Genomic DNA, 20,473 nt, shown 5'->3' with positions numbered 1-20,473 from the left:
TAATGCCGTAAAGTTTCAGAAAAGTACAATGCTCTGCAGATTTCAAATGTGTCAGGGTTTTAATATGGATGAGAGGAAATGGCTTGTTGGCAGTTAATCAACAGAAAGCCATGAAAATCCCAAGATGCTCATATATGCAAGAACAGAGGGGGAAGTGGAAGTAAGCTTGACATTAACTTCTACTGATACTGACACTTGTAAACTAATCAAAGCATTGGTTGCTTGACATAAAATCAGCTACGATTTTGCAGTTATATTTTATTTTCTAATGTTTTTTAACTCACCACAGATCTGACACTTTTCTGCAGAGTATTTTTTCTGGCCTATAATATAAAGTGAGGAGAGAGACGTGCATCATAGGACACACTACAGAACAGAAAGCACTGCATAGAAAATGTCTAGCGAGACTGGGACTCAAGTGATTTTTATTCTAAGATCATTGTGAACTGGTAACTGGAAATGCCTTTACTGGGAAAAGGCACATAATATACATAATAATCAGCACACTATGTCCACAGCTGCTCCCCACTTTGCTATATAAAATCTTCTTTAATGGACAGGGCACACAGCCTTACTTATAGGCAACATATTTTATTTAAGTGCCTAAACTTTCAGGTGGTTCCCTTCCTCAGATGAAATTTTAATGAAGATTAATTGAGAAAATATCCATAGGGGAAGTTTGCCTTTTTTTTTTAAATAAATCATTGCTCAACTCTAAATCATGGTTACTATATCTTCCCTCAGTTTGCCCATAGCATATTACATGTGTAAATAAGTATCTGACGTGATATATATATTAGAAATTTTACAGGTTAATGTAGTTGAGTAAGTTGTTTCTGTTAAAAGTTGCATCAAATAAAGTTTTGAAGCATAAATTCCTCCCTTTATCATCCAATTGCCTTCCCCTTTCAGATAAGACATGTTTAATCCTGCCAAATTCCCTGAACCTAAAATTCCACTTAAATATACTGTATGTATAGGTCAACAAGATAAACATATTTAATTTTATAAAAAAAAAAAAAATACAGACCTATTTACTGAGCAGCAGCTACTAGATATATTACAATTCATTTGCTTGACTGTGCTACAGTGCAACTGTTAGGCGGCTAATTTGTAATCAGGACCTTAGTTACAGAAATAAGTGGTTACAGATGATGTGCTCCATTAATGTAGACCAATAAGTGCATGAATAAAGTAGCAAGATGCAAGATTGGCTTGTCAGATGAAGCTTTGAGAAGTATAAAGGTCCTGTTATTGCCTTGCCAAGGTTTCCAGATGCTTGTACAGTCAAGACGTGCAGGGGGACATGTTTTTCTCTTGGTCTTTCTGATATTCTTCCTGGGCCCTCTGCAGTTTTCTTGCTCGGAGCTTCCACTTATGAAAGCAGTAAGTCAGTAGTGACGTCACCACCAAGGAGCAGATGATGGAGAGCAGCATAATCAGGACGACAATGGATGACAAAGCACCATCTAGAAGTCTCACGTCCGTGTCGCCTGTAACATTTTGATTGATCACAGAATCAAAATCAGTTGGATATACTGGAGAAGGAGGTAATTCGAATGTAGGCTTCATTGGATATTTCTTCTTTAAACAGGATTCTATAATCTTTGGATTTTGGCCTATAATTTTACATCTTTTCCATATGTTGGATACCCTTGCGATGCCCAAGGTGTTAGTCTACTGCCCAGTCAGAAGAAACTCTCTATGTAGTAAACAATGTGAGATTGTACTTAGCACCATCACAATAATGTCAAACGTCCTTCAGATTTTAATAAAACATGTCATCATCTGAAGAAGAGTGCAGTTTAACGGACAAGGAAGGAATGTTGTAAATATCCATTGAGCAGCAACCATTAGTGTGAGGATTTGTTTAGGTACAAGCTCGTCCTCTTTAGACTTGGTTCAGGACCCTTATAAATATACAATGTCCATGAAAATGAAGGTATAGTCGCTGTAGTCCAATGCCATGTAATAAGTTGTTGGCTGGAAACAGAAAAGAAATGCTAATTTCAGAAGTTTAAAAAAATTTCCTCCACCAAGGTGTCCAAGTATGTCACAAACTGGTTGACCATCCTTAAAACTGCTTCCCACTGCTTGTATGGAAAAGCTCAATACCTTTCCCCCAGACCTGCAGAAGAAAAAGTAACGTCAGTCAATTCTTTGTGCCTCTAAGGAGCATATTTATCGAAGAGAAGAGTAGTCACAAAATTGTGCACTCATCTTAAGCCATTTTTAAACAATTGTGAGATTAAAATGTGAGATATAGACCTCATGATCACATTGAACATGCACTACTGATGTTTCTCAAGAAAGACTGCTTATGTTTGCTGGCATGCCTTGTACAAAAGGAACAGCAAAGTTAAAGGAAACCTCTGTTAATGTCCATGCATGTGGCATGTTTTAATGAACAGGGTATAATAAAATATGAGAGACTACTGTCAGTGCAAAGCTGTTTTTCTCTTCTGGGGCCTTAAACACATGGTAAGTCTGTTCCTTTGAGAACCCACAACCATCACGTGGAAACTATGACTGATGGGTGGGATGGTAATGCCTGCAGACTGGGTTTCCACTAACTTATGCAACAGAATATATGAAACTAATATCACCATTATTGAACTTTATGCTGCCCCTCATAGCAGGACCAGCCCTTTATATGGCCTAGTCCAAGTACAGTCAAGGTGTTTCATTTAGCATATACCCCAAAACATGATTGAAATAAAGAATTTCAAAGAGCTCAACATAATCACAATAGTTAATGACAATTTGGCTCTTCCCTAGGCACCTGACCGCCCTTTCCATTACATCTCCAGCATTGATTGTCTTATCACAGGCAGGAATTTATTATTTTTAAAGGCTGATTTTGTTTTCTGTAAAGGCACCTGAGGGCTGCCCACTGACCTAACTCTGGCACCCTAGGCAAGTGCCCTCGGGGGCCTATGTAGAAAATATAGACCAGCAGTTATCTGATATATCTGTTTAGCCAGCACGCAATTGGCCTGTCAAGGCTCAACTTACAATACACCCCTTTGTGCATAAGGCCAGAACTCTGGGTTGCATATGTACCATACATCCATCAAAGATCACAGGCAGCAGTAGATCGGGCCTAGTCAATATACTGTGTTTAAAACAAAGCACTTTAAAGGTAAGCATGCAAATAATTATCTGATTAATTTATTCGTAATCCCATGTTACAATAACAAAAGCTAATTTTGCAGTTCTCAAAAAAACCTACACTTAACTGCTTCACCTTAGCAACAGACTCAAACGCCACATTAGTTAAAAAAAAAAATAAGTTGTTTGGTGGAGTTTATCATTAGTCGTTAATATGCCAGCAAGAAATCATTGGCAATTACCTTTCATTCCTTTTACATTGATTGCAGTTGTGACCCTATTTAAAGGAATGAGCTTGGAATGGATCTACCAGAGTGTCAGTGGATAGATCACAATAAACATGATGGCACAGATGGGTAGGAACACTGAATTTCTCGGTGTGCTTTTCTTCAGAACAGTTTTAAAGTACACAAATACTCAATGGTTTTCAGACTTTGTAAATCCAAGGGCCTCCAAAACTTCATACCAAGGTATGCTAGAATATAAAAAAAAATTACATGTTGTACCAGGAGTCCCCCTACAGTTGCAAGAATATATAGGATAACATCTAATTTCACCCTAACGTGCCTTTATACTGGGCACCCCCACATCTAACCCTTTGGCCCTTTCTAGGGGTGCCAGCCCACAGTTTGTGGTCTTTTTGTACAGTTACTTAAATGCTATCCTAAGATATATACAATGACCCGTAATGTAGGTCTGCCACTCTCTTCTCCTTTCATATCTTAAGCACTATAGGAAAATCTAGACATTAGAGACTATGACAGTGTTTTGCCCCAATCCACACCCAAAAACAACCTTTTTTACACCTAAAACGTATTCCATTTTTTCCACTCCACAGAATTGTCCAGTCCCATCAAAATATAGACAACTCAGGGGTATGAGATGGGTATGAGTATTCCACGGATAGTGGGATCTGTCTTAAAGGATAAGTAAACCTTTTAAACAAGTAAAGGTAAAATTGATGAGAGTGCTATTCTAAGCACTTTTGTCATTTACATTCATTATTTATTTTCTTTTTATTCCAAGATATTAAAGTGATACTGACACTAAAAAACTATGTTTTAAAATATGAATGTATATTAAAAGTTACCTATAGGTCATGTTGAATGTTTTTTGCCGAGTGGTCTGTTTTTTTTAGTAAATTATTTTTAGTTGATGTTCCTAAACCTGACTGTTTCTAATGCTAACGGACTCCTGCTGCACAAATATGGCAGCCCCCTCCTACAGGAACATGGGGCATCAGACAGGTAATGTAAAAGCATTGTGCAAATACTTTATGGCAAAGTTATAAGTAGCTTTCAAAGGCAATATTATGATAAATGTAAAAAATAGTTTAATTTCTGGTGTCAGTATCTCTTAATTAACAGTCTTTATTTATTTTCTCTTTATTCCAGGATATTAAGGGATACTGTTGATATCAGTGGCATAACTACCGGGGGAGCAGGGGTTGCAATTGGGCTCTGATTGGGCTCTGATGTTCTTCTGCTTAGGAAAGATTTGAGAAAGGTTTCTAATTTGTTTCCTAAGCAGAAGAACATCACAGCAGCCTCTTTCTTTCTCCTGACAACTTCCTTGACTACTTTGTGGTCAGACTGTGGGAAAATGACCAGCAGGTGGCACTGTTGTAACAAAATTCATTCACATCAACAGAACATGTATCCCTTAATATCTTAGAATAAAAAGAAAATAAATAATGACTGTTAATTACAAAAGTTCTTACAATAGCACCCTCATTAATTTTACATTCACTTATTTTAAAGGTTTACTTATCCTTTAACGAGTGCAGATCTGTCAATCTTCCTGGGCTTTTTGGAAGTCACCCATATTTAACAAAAGGTTGATAGTATGGTAAGAGCACCCCATGCTGCCATTAATAGCCAGATTTAACCACAGGTTAACACAGAAAAATGGGCATAGTCTGTACCAGATGGGGCAGGGCAAAAAAAATCTCAGATTTGGGGAGGCCGACTTGTCTTGAGAGTGAAATCATAAGGGTATAGTTTGAAAGAAAAATATATTTCCTTATTCAGACAAACAGGTATTTTCCACCATTAATTTAACTGCAATCAGCAGTAACAGTTAACTGTTTGGTTGCCATGGGTTACAGGCAACTATCGCGAACTATCGGCAATCAATTAAAAATTCTGCATTGTTTCTGAAATAATCAAGTTTATCTTCACTATCCCTCTCTCAGCATCTGTTTCTCTTCAATCTGTCTTCATGCAGCATTTGCGTGTCAGATGACTGATCTAATATATCTTATAGGGGGGCTCTCTTTTCTTGCAGATGTATTAGAGAATACTCAAACGAAATAGAAACAAAATCTAAGAAATACAATAGAAACAAAATCTAAGAAATACAATAGAAACAAAATCTAAGAAAATAACTGCCTTTGGCACAAATCCTGCATGTAGAGAGACACGATGTCTGATGATTTTAATAGAGTGAGCTCTAATACATCTTCTAGGCAATGCTGAGAGAGGGATAGTGAAGATAAACTTGATTATTTCAGAAACGGTACAGAAATATCAGTATGCTGAAACTAATATTAAATTTTCATTTTCGTGATAGTTCCTAACATTAAGTTACACAGGTATTTAGCTAGGAATTTGGGGAGGTGATATGTAAACCCACAACAGCAATTCTTCTGAGCATGCAAATACTTAATAGAACACAAACACAGGTGGCAATTACTGTACTGACACAGAGTGGAACACAAGGGCACAATTCAGGCTCTACTAGAGAGGAGAGGAGTTCATCCTGAGCAATTTCTGACATCTCAGTGCTGCTATATCTTCCTTGCTAATTAGTGTGGTGTGAGTCACGCCACAGCAATAAATGTGCATGGAACCAAGCTTCTATTCTGGAAGGTGTTGCTCGTGGTTACACAGCTATTGAATATTAAATTGTCAGAGCCACTTTAATAAATACCTCCGATATACTCCTGCTCAACACTTTCACTGGTACATAAGTGCAGGTCACTGACTTATCTAAATTTGCTGTATTCAGTGTAACATATAACAGCTACACAGCGATATTCTGCATTCCATTTTATTTATAGGTAACACAAAGAGGCAGATTTATGGAAGACTGACTACGAGCAAATACCTGTGTCCATCCATGTTGTCCGGAGGGTTGTCTCCTGGCCAATGGCCAATATTTCACTGTCCTAGCCAAAAAAATCAGCTGCAGCCAGGGCCAGTATTACAAATTTGTAATAATTAGTCAATCTGCTCCAGCCCTCCTCTGATCCACCACTTTCTCACCTTCCTGACTACAATATTCAACAAATCACAGTACGATTCCAAGTTCTACAGCACGGCTCTGCCCCTTTGATGCCATAAATCTGCCCCTGTGACATCACTGACCCACCATTTGTCATAATCCTCCCCCTCGCTGTCCTGCCCAGTATAGTTACAATAAAAATGTGGCTACCCTAGCTGTGAGCCATCAAACATATCTATTTCCTATGGGTTATTAATGCACAGGGCAACTCAGAAGCAGCACTGAGTGCTAACACCCATCAGAATTGTAAAACACAAATGGCATGTAGGGATTGAAAATTCAGACAATTATTTGCACTTGTGGGAAAAAAAATTGTTCCAGTACAGAATATTAAATCGTTGAATAAGCCCCATGCCTGTTTTCCAGCATGGCAGCCCATACCAAGAGCTCCATCGTAGAGTGAGCAGCATAGAGCTAGGTACCAGCATTTTTTTGCATAAAATAGTATTTTTCCCCCTAACTGGAGAGTAAGTTTTATTTTATTTGATAGTTGCCCTTTAAAGGCAAACTAACGTTTTAGAGGGGGAAAAAAAGAATTTTGCTAAAAATAATGGGTTTTATTTACAGGACTTACTGTACCAGCCCAGAGGTATAGCAGCCCTATATTAATAATAAGTATTGTCTTCGACTTCAAGGTTGTTTACAGGAGCTCCCCATCTTGGATCTTGTTAGGCTGTGTTTTTAGTGTCAGTGGCACTGCACATGCTCAGTATGCTCTAAGCAGATGCTGACTAAAACTTAGGTCATACTCACTCCATGACGTCTAACTCATAGAGGTTGTCAAGACAGTAGCAGAAAGTGAAGTTACATCCATCATACTAGCTAGTGCCACAGGGCATCTGTGCTGCCATGTATTGTTAATATAAATGAATTACTAATAAGCCTTGTATTATGATTTTTATATTGTGTACATGCATATGATCCCTTATCCGGAAACCTGTTATCCAGAAATCTCTGAATTATGTCCCATAGACTCCATTTTATCTAAATTTCTAAAACTGATTTCCTTTTTGTCTGTTATAATAAAACAGTAGCTTGTACTACTAAAATGAAATTAATCCTTATTGGAAGCAAAACCAGTTTATTTAATGTTTACATGATTTTCTAGTAGACTTAAGGTATGAAGATCCAAATTATGGAAAGATCCATTAACCGGAAAACCCCAGTTCCCGAGCATTCTGGATAACAGGTCCCATACCTGTATATGTCAGTCCCTAAGCTTCTGGTCAGTAATCCTTAGGGTATAGGGTCCAGAGTTCACTAAAACAAGGTGTGGGCTTTAGCAGAACTATAACGCTCACAGTCACCTTCTCTTTAAAGGTGGCCAATAGGTAGCAGTCTTCATAGGTATCTACGAATAAATACCTTCAATTATTTGTATGCTTGAAATGATGTGTGTTTTGACAGCTGGCACGCCAGGGTTGCCTATACATTCACTTCTCTTTCTCAGAACAAAATTCTTTGCAGAGCTACCCTGTCTCTGTATCAGTGTACTGGAAATATTCCTTCTTTATATTTACTATGGTTGAACAAGGGCTGCTGTGTTGCTGACCTCCGTTATGGCATTCTCTTAGCTCTCTGTAGAACAGCACCACTCAGTGGTCAAAAACAGGTGGCGCTTTTCTGTTAAAATGATTGTTCTGCTTTATATTTTATTTCAAGAGGGGTATTTTTTGGAGTGCTGGTAAACATGTAATGAAATATATAGACATATATAGTATTGTAGAAGGGGTTTGGACGGTAAACACCCATTTATAGATTTGGTCGAACATGCCATGTTTAATCCACCTTCAATATTTTCTCTCCGGTAAAACTGTGATGAATTCTTAATGATTCCAGCAATGAAAGTGTTAAAAGTTTGAGCACCCAAAATCTTAAGAGAAAACTAAACTAGTAGCGCAAATTTTGAACCTATGGGTCCAGAAGCAAAATGTTTACTGGGCCCCCCTGCTTTACTCCCTTTGCACTCCATGATTCCTGGGGTCTTGGCAAGATTCCCGACACAATACCTCTATCCTCTCAACAGGCCCCACTGGTGCAGACAGACCTACGGCCCCCTTGGGAGATACAGCTTAACAACATCTTTCTCCTGCACAAATATCATGTATCATTCTTGGAAAAAGCTACCTCTACCTATAAATGTTATGATCTTTCTCACCATAGCCTTACAATAAGGTGACAGGTGCAACTTCCAAACAAGGGCAAGGATACTAAGAAGTGTTTTCTCCCATAGAACACTTCCTTGCTCAGATACTTCTTAAAGTGTTTTTTCACCATAAAATATTTTTTTGTATAATAGCCAATTCTAAGGAACTTTTCAAATGGCCTTCACTTATTCTTTTTTATGGTTTTTGAATTTTTTCTTATGACTCTTTCCAGCTTTCAAATGACCCCATCTAAAAAAACAAATGCTCTGTAAGGCTTCACAAAAATCACTCTCCTATTCATATTCCAGCCTCTTATTCAAATAAATGCGTGGTTGGTAGGTAATTTTAGACCCTAGCAAACAAGAGTGCTGAAATCGCAAACTGGAGAGCTGCTGAATAAATAACTAAATAAACTAAAAAACTACAAATAATAAAAACTGAAAACCAATTGCACAACATAATAGAACATACTAAAATTTAACTTAAAGGTGAACTCTCCCTTTAATAAGGAACATTTTTTTTTTGAAAACCTTGTATCAGTCATGGCCACGTATGGATGGTATTGTGTTTTCAAGGGTCTCTTGGGTCCCTAGGCATATGGCACAACACTTTGATTCACCAGTGGTGGGTTCCATTAAAGATTGTGGAATTTAGTAGTTAAAGCCTTTTCCAAGCCCCACTGGAGCAGAGTGAAGTTTTATTTTTCTATTCTCCTGTATTCTCCTGTATACAAATGCTGCTTAGCAAAAATAAATAAGGTCCCATGGTGATTAACTGTTTGCACCCATTCTCCCCTTAGGACAGCAATGGACCCTTGCTATTGCCCCAGACGTAACCAAACATACAAACCATGAATGATATCTGCACAGTTCTTACCAATTCTCATGTAAAGTTTCATCATCTAACCCAGGACAGAAGCACTGCTGTTAACATTTGGTTCACACCAGCATACACCATAGAGAGGCACTGGGTACCTGTGTTTCAGTTTCCACTCATTTCAGGAATGTACAAATCAAAGAAAGACAAAATATTATATGTGTGAAGTACAGTGCCTAACTGCATCTTTCAGATGTCCGGACCACTAATAGAGCTACAATAGCAAGTAATACAGCTGCACATTGCCTGTTATGCCTGCAGCTCCTCTTTTATCAGTGTAAATATAAAAATTCACACCCACCCTAGGTATGAATACCTTGAGAATCACTAAGTACTACTCAGCACCCATTGCAGCAGTTTAACAGGGTGGCCCTATAAAAGCAACCCAGGGACTTAAAGGAACACTTGTTATGTAAATGGGTTATTTCATAGGTTTCCAAATAACCTTGTGTTCTGCAGTACATTAATCTCCTTCCGTGTACATTATTATTTAATGCAATTAAATGGTGTGTGTGCATTTATATAACCCATGCGTCCCATGTGGATTTGGCTGATGTGTTCTTTAATATGCCATAAATGAGCCCTAAGCTCCATGATGCAGCTGTTAAAGCCCTGCCTGGCTCCTGTATAAGAACAATGCAATAGAGGTCCAAGCCCCATTCTACATGCAGCAGTGCTCTCCCTAACTTATGTATCTGTTGCCGTATTGAAACAAGCTCCCTTGCTGCATTGTAGCTGCAGAATGTGGTCCCATACTAAACAGTGCAGCTGCCTCGTGAGACTGGGATGGTTAAAGGGGAATGAGGATTTATAGTTAGAATCACAAAGTGCACAACCTGTATGTTCTCAGAGGGGCTTGTCGTCCCTTCTACATTAAAAAAAACTGTAATCTTGTCTCTTCAGTGCCGACTATTTATTGCAAGTGCATCAAGTTTCCCAGGCAAAAACTTAAGGACATAAATGATATCTCTATCCCCACACCTTGTGTCTTATACCCCCATCTCCTTTTAGATTGTAAGCTCCAATGAGCAGGGCCCTCTTGACCTCCTGTATCAGTCAGTATTTTTATGTTTGATGCATGCAACCTTCTATTGTACAGTGCTACGGAATATGCTGGTGCTTTATAAATATATTATTATTAATACATATGTCCACATGCATGCATTAACTACAGGCAGTGGAAAGTGCAAAAGTGAATGGGTATGATATGAGAGTGGAGTGTAGCAGATCTGGACACCTACCTCTGTTGTGTTACTGGTGCAGATTCATCCTGCAGAGTCTTGGCTGCTTCTCAGACAGATTAGTGAATGGGATGCTGATGCCGAGATCCTCAAGCTGGGAGTTGTGCTGCAGGCTGGGAGTGATCCACACAGGCTCAGCTCTCACAGTAAATACAACTTTATTTAGGGAGGCTGGATCACATGGGGTGGGTGCTGAGCTGGGAGGGGCAGACTTTGGAAAATCAGGTCAGCAGCAGCATAAAAACCCAAGCAGGCTGCGATTGTTGAATGCAGTGAATACAGGCAGTCGAATGGAATTGACTGGCTGGGAATCAGCAGAGCAGTGCGAATGTGGATTAGAAATTTTCCATGGAGATTGTCTCTAGGGCAGATATGGTGAGGGCATTTATGGGGTGATCTGGCAACTAGGACTGAGGAAACAGGTCTCCATCACATTCCACATTTCTTTAATACAAAGGCAAGAAAGTGTTAATGCCAATGTCTAACCACTTATGGGGGATTTAAACCCCAAACTCAAAGCATGCCTCATAAAATAAAATATAAATTCCATTGTATATTCATTACAGATTTCCAATGGTTTAAGTTGTATTTGCTATTGAAAGTAGAAGCTTTCTGTCCCTTCTATTTTCTGCACTGGTGCTTCTGACACGAAACAACGTAGCCAAAGCGAGCAGATTAACAGCAGTGTTTCAAGGAACAGAACCAAAAAAAAAAAAGCATAATCCAACACCACTTTCTACTGCAAATGACATTTACACTAATGGACATTTTCATAAAACAGAATTGTATTTTCTTTCATCAGACAAAGCTTCCAATTTGGGTTTACATCCCTTTTAATTCAAACATCTCTTATTTCCCATTTAACCAACATACGTCATAGCAGCTGGGTCATGGGTTTAGGAAGTACTGAAACTGATTGTATTCTTCAGTATCATACTGGGGACCCCAAAGAGGGAAAAGTGGGTTCCTAACAGTGACCGTTCTTGATGTAGTGCAGAATTATACATGGTAGCAGTATTGAAAGCATGCATTGTATCATTGGTTACACTAATGTAGCAATGGGAATTATCCCATGTTCCATTTGCACATACGATTTTTCTTTAGGGTAAGGGCACACGCTAAGATTCGGGGAGATTTACGACAAATCGCCTCTTCTTCAGGCAACTAATCTCCCCTAAAAGCCTTCCCACCGGCTAGAATCTAAAACACCAGCGGGATGGCACACGGAGCGATTCGTGAAAGCCCAAAGTTTCCTCATGAGGTACTAAGGGCGACTTCGGAGAACGAAGCGCCACAAGCGCCATCCCGCTGGTGATTTATATTCTAGCAGGTGGAAAGCCATTAGTCGCCCGAAGAAGAGGCGATTTGTCGTCGGGCGACTAATCTCCCCCAAATAGCATTGTGTGCCTCTACCCTTAAGCTCCAAAATTTCTTGCGTGCACTGCTGTATCAAATTGTGTGTAAATACACCTACTGCTTAGAGTAGGTAGCACCCTCCCCATTTCTATTGATTGTATTGTTAAAGCACAATTCCCAGCACCCCTGGCAGTATTTAGCTGTAGGTGGGTGCTTGGGTGTCAACATCAGCACCAGCAGAAGGGCCAGGTTGCACATTGCTATTATAAAGTGTGATGGTGTCCATCTTCCATCTAATGTATCCAATTTGTCCTACTATACGTTGTATCCCCTTCTCTACCTCCTAATAACTGTTCCTCTGATTTGGTTTTATGTCATTGGCAGCCAAAATGCCAATTGCAATATTTTCCCTACAAGCAACATAAGATATACATTACACAGCCCCAATGCAAAATGTAAAGGAATGATTCCACGAGGCAGAGCTATGAGATCCTACAGAGAATCCGTGAGCTGCTGCCGGTGCTGCTACTGCAGTGCAACACACAGTGATTTGCTTATTACTCCAAACCATGGTAAACACAATGCACACTCTGCCAGGGGCTCCCAATATCTCCCTTTAGTTAAAGCAATAGATTTCTTACATTTATGTTTCTATACTTAAATTCTCTCGGAAATTAGAATCAGACCTATTCCGTGGCAGTGGTTTTCCAGCATGCTACATATTTGTCTCTAAATGAGCCCTACTTACTGGAAGTACTGGGAATTTACATTTTCTTTTAAATATTTCAACTCAAAATGTGCATAAACTGTGGCTTAAAGTAGACACAGAGTAATGTTATTCCCACGGAATATACTGTATAACATGTGACTGCCCATTTTGGGGCTGAGATTCTCTATAGAGAATTGTTATATTTATACAGCGCTGCAGATTGTACAGATTTATTCAAGAACAAAAGAGCCCATACACTGCAGAAGCTACAACTGCATGACAAGTGTAGTGTCTAAAAGACATTAAAGGGAGTATTTACCTTAAAATTCATTTTAAGTATAATAGTGGTTGCTTTATAGCAAAGCTTCACATATATGAAAATATTGCTCTAGAGTCTAGACATTGGCAGTTACCTGTACATCCAAAGGCCAACCCCAGAACCTTGCATATCAGTTGGGATCATTGACCATACACACACAGACAATCATATAAAACTTAGCTTCATACAATTTTATCTGCATGTTTGACCAGCTTTTGACAGTAGCAGTTGATCTTGAATGGTTTTGGTTTATTTATCCCCATTTTAGTACTTAAAACTGCTACCCTGTTGCTTGGCTCACTGACCTTACCAACCAGAAACTGGTTTCAAAGTCAAAATGAAGGGTAAAAATGAAAGTACTTATAGGGGTTGTACACCTTTAAATTGTCTTTCAGTATGATGTAGAGAGCGATATTCTGAGACAGTTTGCAATTGGTTTTCATTTTTCATTATTTGTGTTTTGTGAGTTATTTAGCTTTTTATTCTGTAGCTCTCCAGTTTAGCAACCATGCATTGATTTGAATAAGAGTATGGAATATGAATAGGAGAGGACACGAATAGAAAGAGGAGTAAAAAATGTTGCAACAACAATACATCTGTAGCCTTACAGAGAATCTGTTGTTTAGATGGGGTCAGTGACCCCCATTTGCAAGCAGGAATGAGTCAGAAGGCGGTAAATTATTAAAAAACTAGAAAAATTGAAAGCCAATTGGAAAGTTGCTTAGAATTAGCCATTTTATAACATACTAAAAGTCAACCTGAAGGTAAACCAACTCTTATTTTTGATAGAAAACTGTCTAATACCTTCTTTACCTAGTCAGCGCTTCTTATGTTATTAAATCTCTGGTGGAGAGTAGCAATGGAACAAACAATCCTCTCTGCCTGTCAGCACCATTCCAGGCTGGAACTAGGGGTGGGGAGCAGAGACACGTGCCTCTATTGAGGAGTGCAATTGGAGGAGAAAGAGAGAGAGACGAGTGGCCAGGGGTGCATGCAGTGATTGGGTGGTAGGGTCTTAAAGACGGATGTCGGTGGCAATGGTGGGAAGGGTGGGTTGAGCAGTAAGCCAATGGGTGGGGGGTGATCAGGCAGGGTGGCAGAGTAAGTAGTATTGCTTTTGGCGAAAAATACTTTTTGCTATAGCTCTGCCTCCTTTAATGTTTTAAAACCAGGTTTGAAGCACCCAAAATGGTCACAGGCATGTCTCTTCCCAAAAATGGTTGCTATTTGTGCTTCACACATAGAGCTTCAGATTTGTTACATTAACAGCAGAGGCAGTAGGTCAAGAGCATATTGACTGTTGCCGTTCTCCATCGTCAGGCAGTGGTGGTTAAAATACTCAGTGGGTCATAGGTCTCATGGCAATATAAAGAGTAAGAGCAGGATTCATGGCTGGATTTATAATGAGTAACAGCATTCTTATACTCCAAAAAGGGAACTTTACAGGAACCATCCAGTTTGGGATCATCACCAGACTGAGTCTGGAGATGGGGAGCTAACACAAGCATCCCTAGTCTGGAGGGTGGAAGATTTCTGGAGAACGTAAATCTCATTCTCCAGCAGTGTCAGGCATTGCTTTCTGCCAATGAAGTCATTACAGGAGAAAACCTGTAGATCTAAACTATTTGTCAAGATTTTCGGAGACCATTTATCTTATAAGCAAAGAGTGCAGCAAAACTGAACGAGAGCAGGGAATTATATATATACGTGGCATCTTTTTTCTTATACTTGTGGCCCTTGCATATTTTTCCTTTCCAGCCTTTCCCCAGCCAGATTGTTAAATAAATGTGCCGACTTATATACTCTATGAGAAATATACTCCCTGATCCATCTGCTTGTATGATTGTGCCACTACATAAATTAAGTTTTACTGAATCTTCCACTAATAAACAGAATTTCCAGGAACAATAATGTGTGCCTTCCACATTAGTAATCTCAGGAATAATCCTGACACTCATCAACCCTACAAAGGAAAGGGAAGAGAATGTTGCAGCATTGTAAACGTACAAAGATCTATAGGATTGGCAGTTATACTGCAGTGAGATGGGGATAATGTTTCCTGATCTTCTACTTCGAACAAAAGACTTGCAATTGTACCATGAACCCCTTTCTAAAGGGCAGATTCGGCAGAATCTCAGGAACTTTCTTGTTTTTCTACATCTCATATAGGAAAAAAGAGAAATCACAAAAAAACTGTTTCTCACTAGAGCACTCATTTCCCACATTTGTGTTTCTCATACCAATATTCTGCAACACTCGAGCACTCAGAAGGTTCACAGCATTTGCCAAGGTTTCTGTTGAATCAATTTACATACCTAGCTAGATTTAACCTGCCCAATGATCTGGGGAAGCCTGTCGGATGGCCCCACACACAGGCCAATAAGCTGCCGACTCAGTCTGTCTGCAGCTTTTATCAGCCTGTGTATGGGGGCCTTAAGAGTGAATGATATTTGTGTAAACACACAAGTGTATAAAAGTAACATTTCCATAAAGGCGTGTCGTTTCAAATTGGGTTTATTGGATTTTAAAATAAATAGGCAGCCTATTTAACAGATGATCAACAAAGGCATCAAGTTTAAACAGTGTGTCAATGGTAGATTATAAAGGTGTAGAAGTGTGCAAAATTAAAGGTGTATTAACAGTACCTTTTTGTGTGTGAACTCCTTCATCAAAAATACAAAAATAACCCAAGCTAAAAAGGTGTGATTGGTTTTTTTTTTAATTTAATTTCTACCCTAGACCTATACCTAAAGTGGTGTTTTAATTTATACCTTAATAGACGTAGCATGACAAATAGCAATATCCTCCATTTATGTCACTTATTTACACTTGCGGTCTACCTTTACATACAATCGTTACACAGGTTTATAAATACAAGTACTGTGGTGGGAAAGTGGTGAGATTCGGTGTATTTAAACTCTAGTTTTTGACATGCCTTTACAAAAATACATACAGTATTTGTAAATATGTGTGTTATAAGAGCTCCACTAGATAACACAAATTACATCTTAAAATGAATTATATATGTGTGTCTCTGCTCACGGGTCCAGTCCCCTTATCAGGCTTAGTAATGTAATATATATATATATATATATATTATATATATATATATATATAATTTCAGTTTAGACAGTGTATATGCACCTTTTCTACATAACCCAATTTAATGAGGTCATGTAAAAGAGGGGAGTATATTTTTAGATACATCTCATGAAATATACTTTCCCCCTGCCCACCAACCAACATACATTTAACACACTACTGTTTTGTTAATTCATTCATCAATTCATAATTAAGAAAGCAAAACGTTTGTTTCTATGATCAAAGTGGCACTTGGCATTTAATTATAGTTGAAAATAATAAGGTGATTTCCAAGAAATCGGAGTACATTTAGATCACCTTAGGGGTTGCGGCGTAAAATGGACAAAGTTTCCCTACTCCTGTAACCCATGGCAACCAAACAGTGAGCATTTACTGGAATACTACAGTTCTGATTAAAGAAAACATCAGTTGGTTGCTACATCGGTTTTAGCACATTTAATATGTTGTTGTTCTATAATTACTTAAATAATTATAACAAAGCTATTAAAGCCATAAGGGCACCCCACGGGCTGCTGTTGTCCCATTTTACCCTTTTGCATTGGAGTCGGTCAAGGGGCACACATTGGCAAAAAAAAAAAAAAAAACATAAATTTGGCTAAAAGCTACCAGAGGTGGCTTGTTGCGGCCCAGCCTATCCATGGTAACCTGCTGTGCACACGGCAGGAGCAGCTCTGGACACCACTATTGGCTTTCCACTTGTGGAAAACAAAAACATGGAGCATTATAATCAACTGATCCATGGAAAGAAGATATATACCGTACAACTCTCGTGTGACCCTTCCACAGAAAGAACTAAATTCCCAGCCATAAATAATGACTACTGCTTTTGTAAGAGGAAATTAACAGAGACACATGAAGCCGATTATCATATAAACGCCAAAACACTTATCGGCTGAACTAAACTAAATATTCATCAACAAGTAGCTTTCATTGGTCAGGTGCCAAGAAATGAAAGCAAATGCATGTTTGGTTGCTGAACTGCAGTAAATTTATAATACTGTATTTAAAAAAAAATATGGCCCAATCAAAATATTCATTCATTGTGGCTAATATACTATTCCCACCACACAACTCATAAATATACTGAAATGTCTATTTTGCCATTGTCCCTTTATGCGCAGCCAACTCCCCATCCCCTAATTTGAAGTCACCCTGAATAAAAATTGATGGACCCCCTAAGAGCTATGGGCACAATTTGAGTCCCTTGATAGAACCTATGATTATTGCCTGTTGCAGACACAGTATCCATGTGATTATGATATAATACATGTAGCACATTTTCATGATGCAAAACAAGGTACTTGGCCTGTAAATGCATAACCCTGTCAGCTGACACATCAGTATGCCCCAAATCAACTTCTTATTGTTGCCCACGGAGAGAAGAGAGTGGACCCTGTACTGGGTAACTTAGCACAGGTCTCTCAACCGCTAAGGACTGCCCTGCCTTTAGTGTTATGATGCATGTAGTGATTGGGGTGTTTCGACCACATCTTTGGCACCTGCAAAATACAGCTTCAGAATGTCCAAAATGGCTCCCCATTTTTAACAAGGAGCACAATTTTCGCTCATTCCACTGAGATCAATAACTTCGGCTTATTTACAAGTTAATAGTATCAGTTCCAATTCCTATTCGGTTTTGGAGTTGACCAGTCTATAACATTGAATTCCTTTATTATCTATTATTATTGAAGTTATGTGACCGTTTAGGATCTCACTGTTTCCGTACATCAATTTGTGCATCTGTGATACAGTGAGAGCAAGAAATACAAGTGATTTTGTATAGTAATATACATCATGCTGGGCTCATCCACACCTCAAAGGTAAATCAGGGCTTAAAAGTGTTGACCCTGAAAGTGGTCACTTATAGCGACAGCAATTCATTGCCCTCTGCATTCAGACCTATTCTGTATCCAGTGAATTTACAGAGAAGAGATCAATAGATGTAGATCAGTGTGTTTTGGCTACAGTGCCGGTCTGCTGAGAAAGGACACACAGCGGAAAGAAAAAAAAATAAAAGAGGCAGGAGGGGAGCGATTGTTTTCCTTCTTTTAACTCCTCAATACAGAAATGAATGCAGTGTACAATCAGTTTTATTATAGAGGGCTGCTTCCTTGGATTTAGATTGGATTGTGGTGTAAGAACCAAATCTCAGAATAAAAATGCTGACACTGTTATTTGTAATCTTGAGGATGAAGCTCAAACTGAAACCTTACTGAATTAATTTTCTATCTCATTATAACAAGTAGTCTCAAACATAATAATGTAGGCTGATTTCCATTGATATTCTCTTAGGGAGGAACTCCACGGTGTGGCTTGAGCCGACGCGCCGCCATGCGACAAAACGAATGCGACCTGTCGGATGTTCTGAAGATACAGGAAGCGTTTTCATCCGACAGTCGGATAAATGTAGTTCTTACCTGTGATTTCTCCTTCACTTCCTGTATCTTCAGAACATCCGACACGTCACATGCGTTATGTCGCATGGCGACGTGTCGGCTTGAGCTGCACCGTGGAGTCCCTTAAAAAGACTCAAATAGAAGTTTATTTGTACAGAAATAAGCATGTCATTTGCATTTATCTAGATCAGGGATCCCCAACCTTTTGAACCCGTGAGCAACATTCAGAAGTAAAAGGAGTTGGGGAGCAACGCTAGCATAAAAAATGTTCTTGGGGTGCCAAATAAGTGCTGTGATTGGCCATTTAGTAGCCCCTATGTGGATTGTCAACCTACATTGAGGCTCTGTTTGGCAGTAAACCTGGTTTTTATACAACCAAAACTTTCCTCCAAGCCTGGAATTCAAAAAATAAGCACCTCCTTTGAGGACACTGGGAGCAACATCCAAGGGGTTGGAGAGCAACATGTTGCTCGCGAGCTACTGGTTGGGGACCACTGATCTAGATCATAGTACAATCTCAATGTTGCAGTAACACAGTGCTATGCAATATATACAGTGCTACGCAATATGTTGGCGCTATATACTGTAAATACATGTTAATAATAACCTTAGGCAATGGAGATCTAAATTACAGATAAACACAAGGTCCCAAGCATGCCAGATAATAGATCCCATACCTGCTACACTGCCTCTTGCCCGGTGTGTTCTCCATTGATCTCAACACAGCAACAAGATATATCTGCAAGACAAAGACCAATGAATATCCTGCAAAATAAATACTTTTAGGGCAGACACACACTTACAGATTCGGGGAGATTAGTCGCCCGGCAACAAATATCCTCTTGTTCGGGGGCGACTAATCTCCCCGAACTGCCTTCCGCCGGCTAGAATGAAAATCGCCAGTGGGAAGACACTAGGAGCGATTCATTTTCTGAAGTCGCACGAAGTTTCCTTCGTGATGCAACTTCGGGCGACTGTGTAAAACGAATCGATCCGAGTGCCCTCCCGTCGGGCGACTAATTTCCCCGAATCTGCCAGTGTGTCTCTGCCCTTTATCGGTGCTTATTGATGTTACAAGTGATATCGTTTCTGCCACATAACATTATTAGAAAATTGCAACTTCTTCATGTTTAAAGGGGTTGTTCACCTTTGCATTAACTTTTAGTTTGACGTAGAGAGTGATATTCTGAGACAATCTTCAATTTTTTTTCATTTTTTATTTGTGTTTTTTTGAGTTATTTAGCTTCTTATTTTTATTCAGCAGTTCTCAAAATTGCTATATTAGCAATCTGGTTGCTAGTGTCCAAATTACCCTAGCAACCATGCACTGATTTGACAGACTGGAATATGAATAGGAGAGAAAAGAAAGATATAAAAAGTAATAAATGTGTAGCCTTACAGAGCATTGTTTTTTTTTTTAGATTAGGTCAGTGAAAGTTGGAAAGAGTCAAAACAAGAAGGCAAAAAATTCAACAACTATACAAAATAATGGAGACCAACTGAAAAGTAACCATTCTATAACATACTAAAAATTAACTTAAAGGTGAACCACTCCATACAACGCAGGGAGCAAAGAAGAGCATCAAACAAGTAAAACATGAAATTATGAGTGTTAATTTTATATCGGGATACCTAGCTTTAAAATGAAAGGCACAACAGAGATGATAGTTCTAGTTTATGAAGCAAGTGCAAAGTGCCCTAATTGGATATAGATCACCAGCAGTGTAACACCTTCATGCCTGGCACCCCCTTCAAATAACATTTTTTTGGAGGGGCCCAGGCGCACACAGCAGCCCCTTCCCAGACCACCTGCATGCGAACACTACCTCCAGGCCCCAACCCCCACGACCGTGGGCTCTGCTTCATCTATAATTAAGCCATTGCATATCACCATGTTTGTTTAAAGTCAGTACTGCACTTTTCTCAAAATG

At 39.0% G+C, this 20,473-nt stretch overlaps 1 long non-coding RNA gene across 1 annotated transcript; it reads right to left on the bottom strand.

Moving 5' to 3' along the window:
- Positions 1-413: 413 nt before the first annotated feature.
- On the bottom strand, positions 414-11,193 carry LOC108698367. The gene is made up of 2 exons (XR_001932630.2): positions 10,661-11,193; positions 414-2,128 (listed from the first exon to the last, which is right to left on the bottom strand). It is a non-coding gene; the product is annotated as an uncharacterized LOC108698367 (long non-coding RNA).
- Between the last annotated feature and the right edge of the window lie 9,280 nt (positions 11,194-20,473).

This window comes from Xenopus laevis, chromosome 8L (assembly GCF_017654675.1).
Source record: "Xenopus laevis strain J_2021 chromosome 8L, Xenopus_laevis_v10.1, whole genome shotgun sequence".
Lineage (NCBI taxonomy): Eukaryota > Metazoa > Chordata > Amphibia > Anura > Pipidae > Xenopus > Xenopus laevis.
This window is presented reverse-complemented; position numbering and strand designations above follow the sequence as displayed.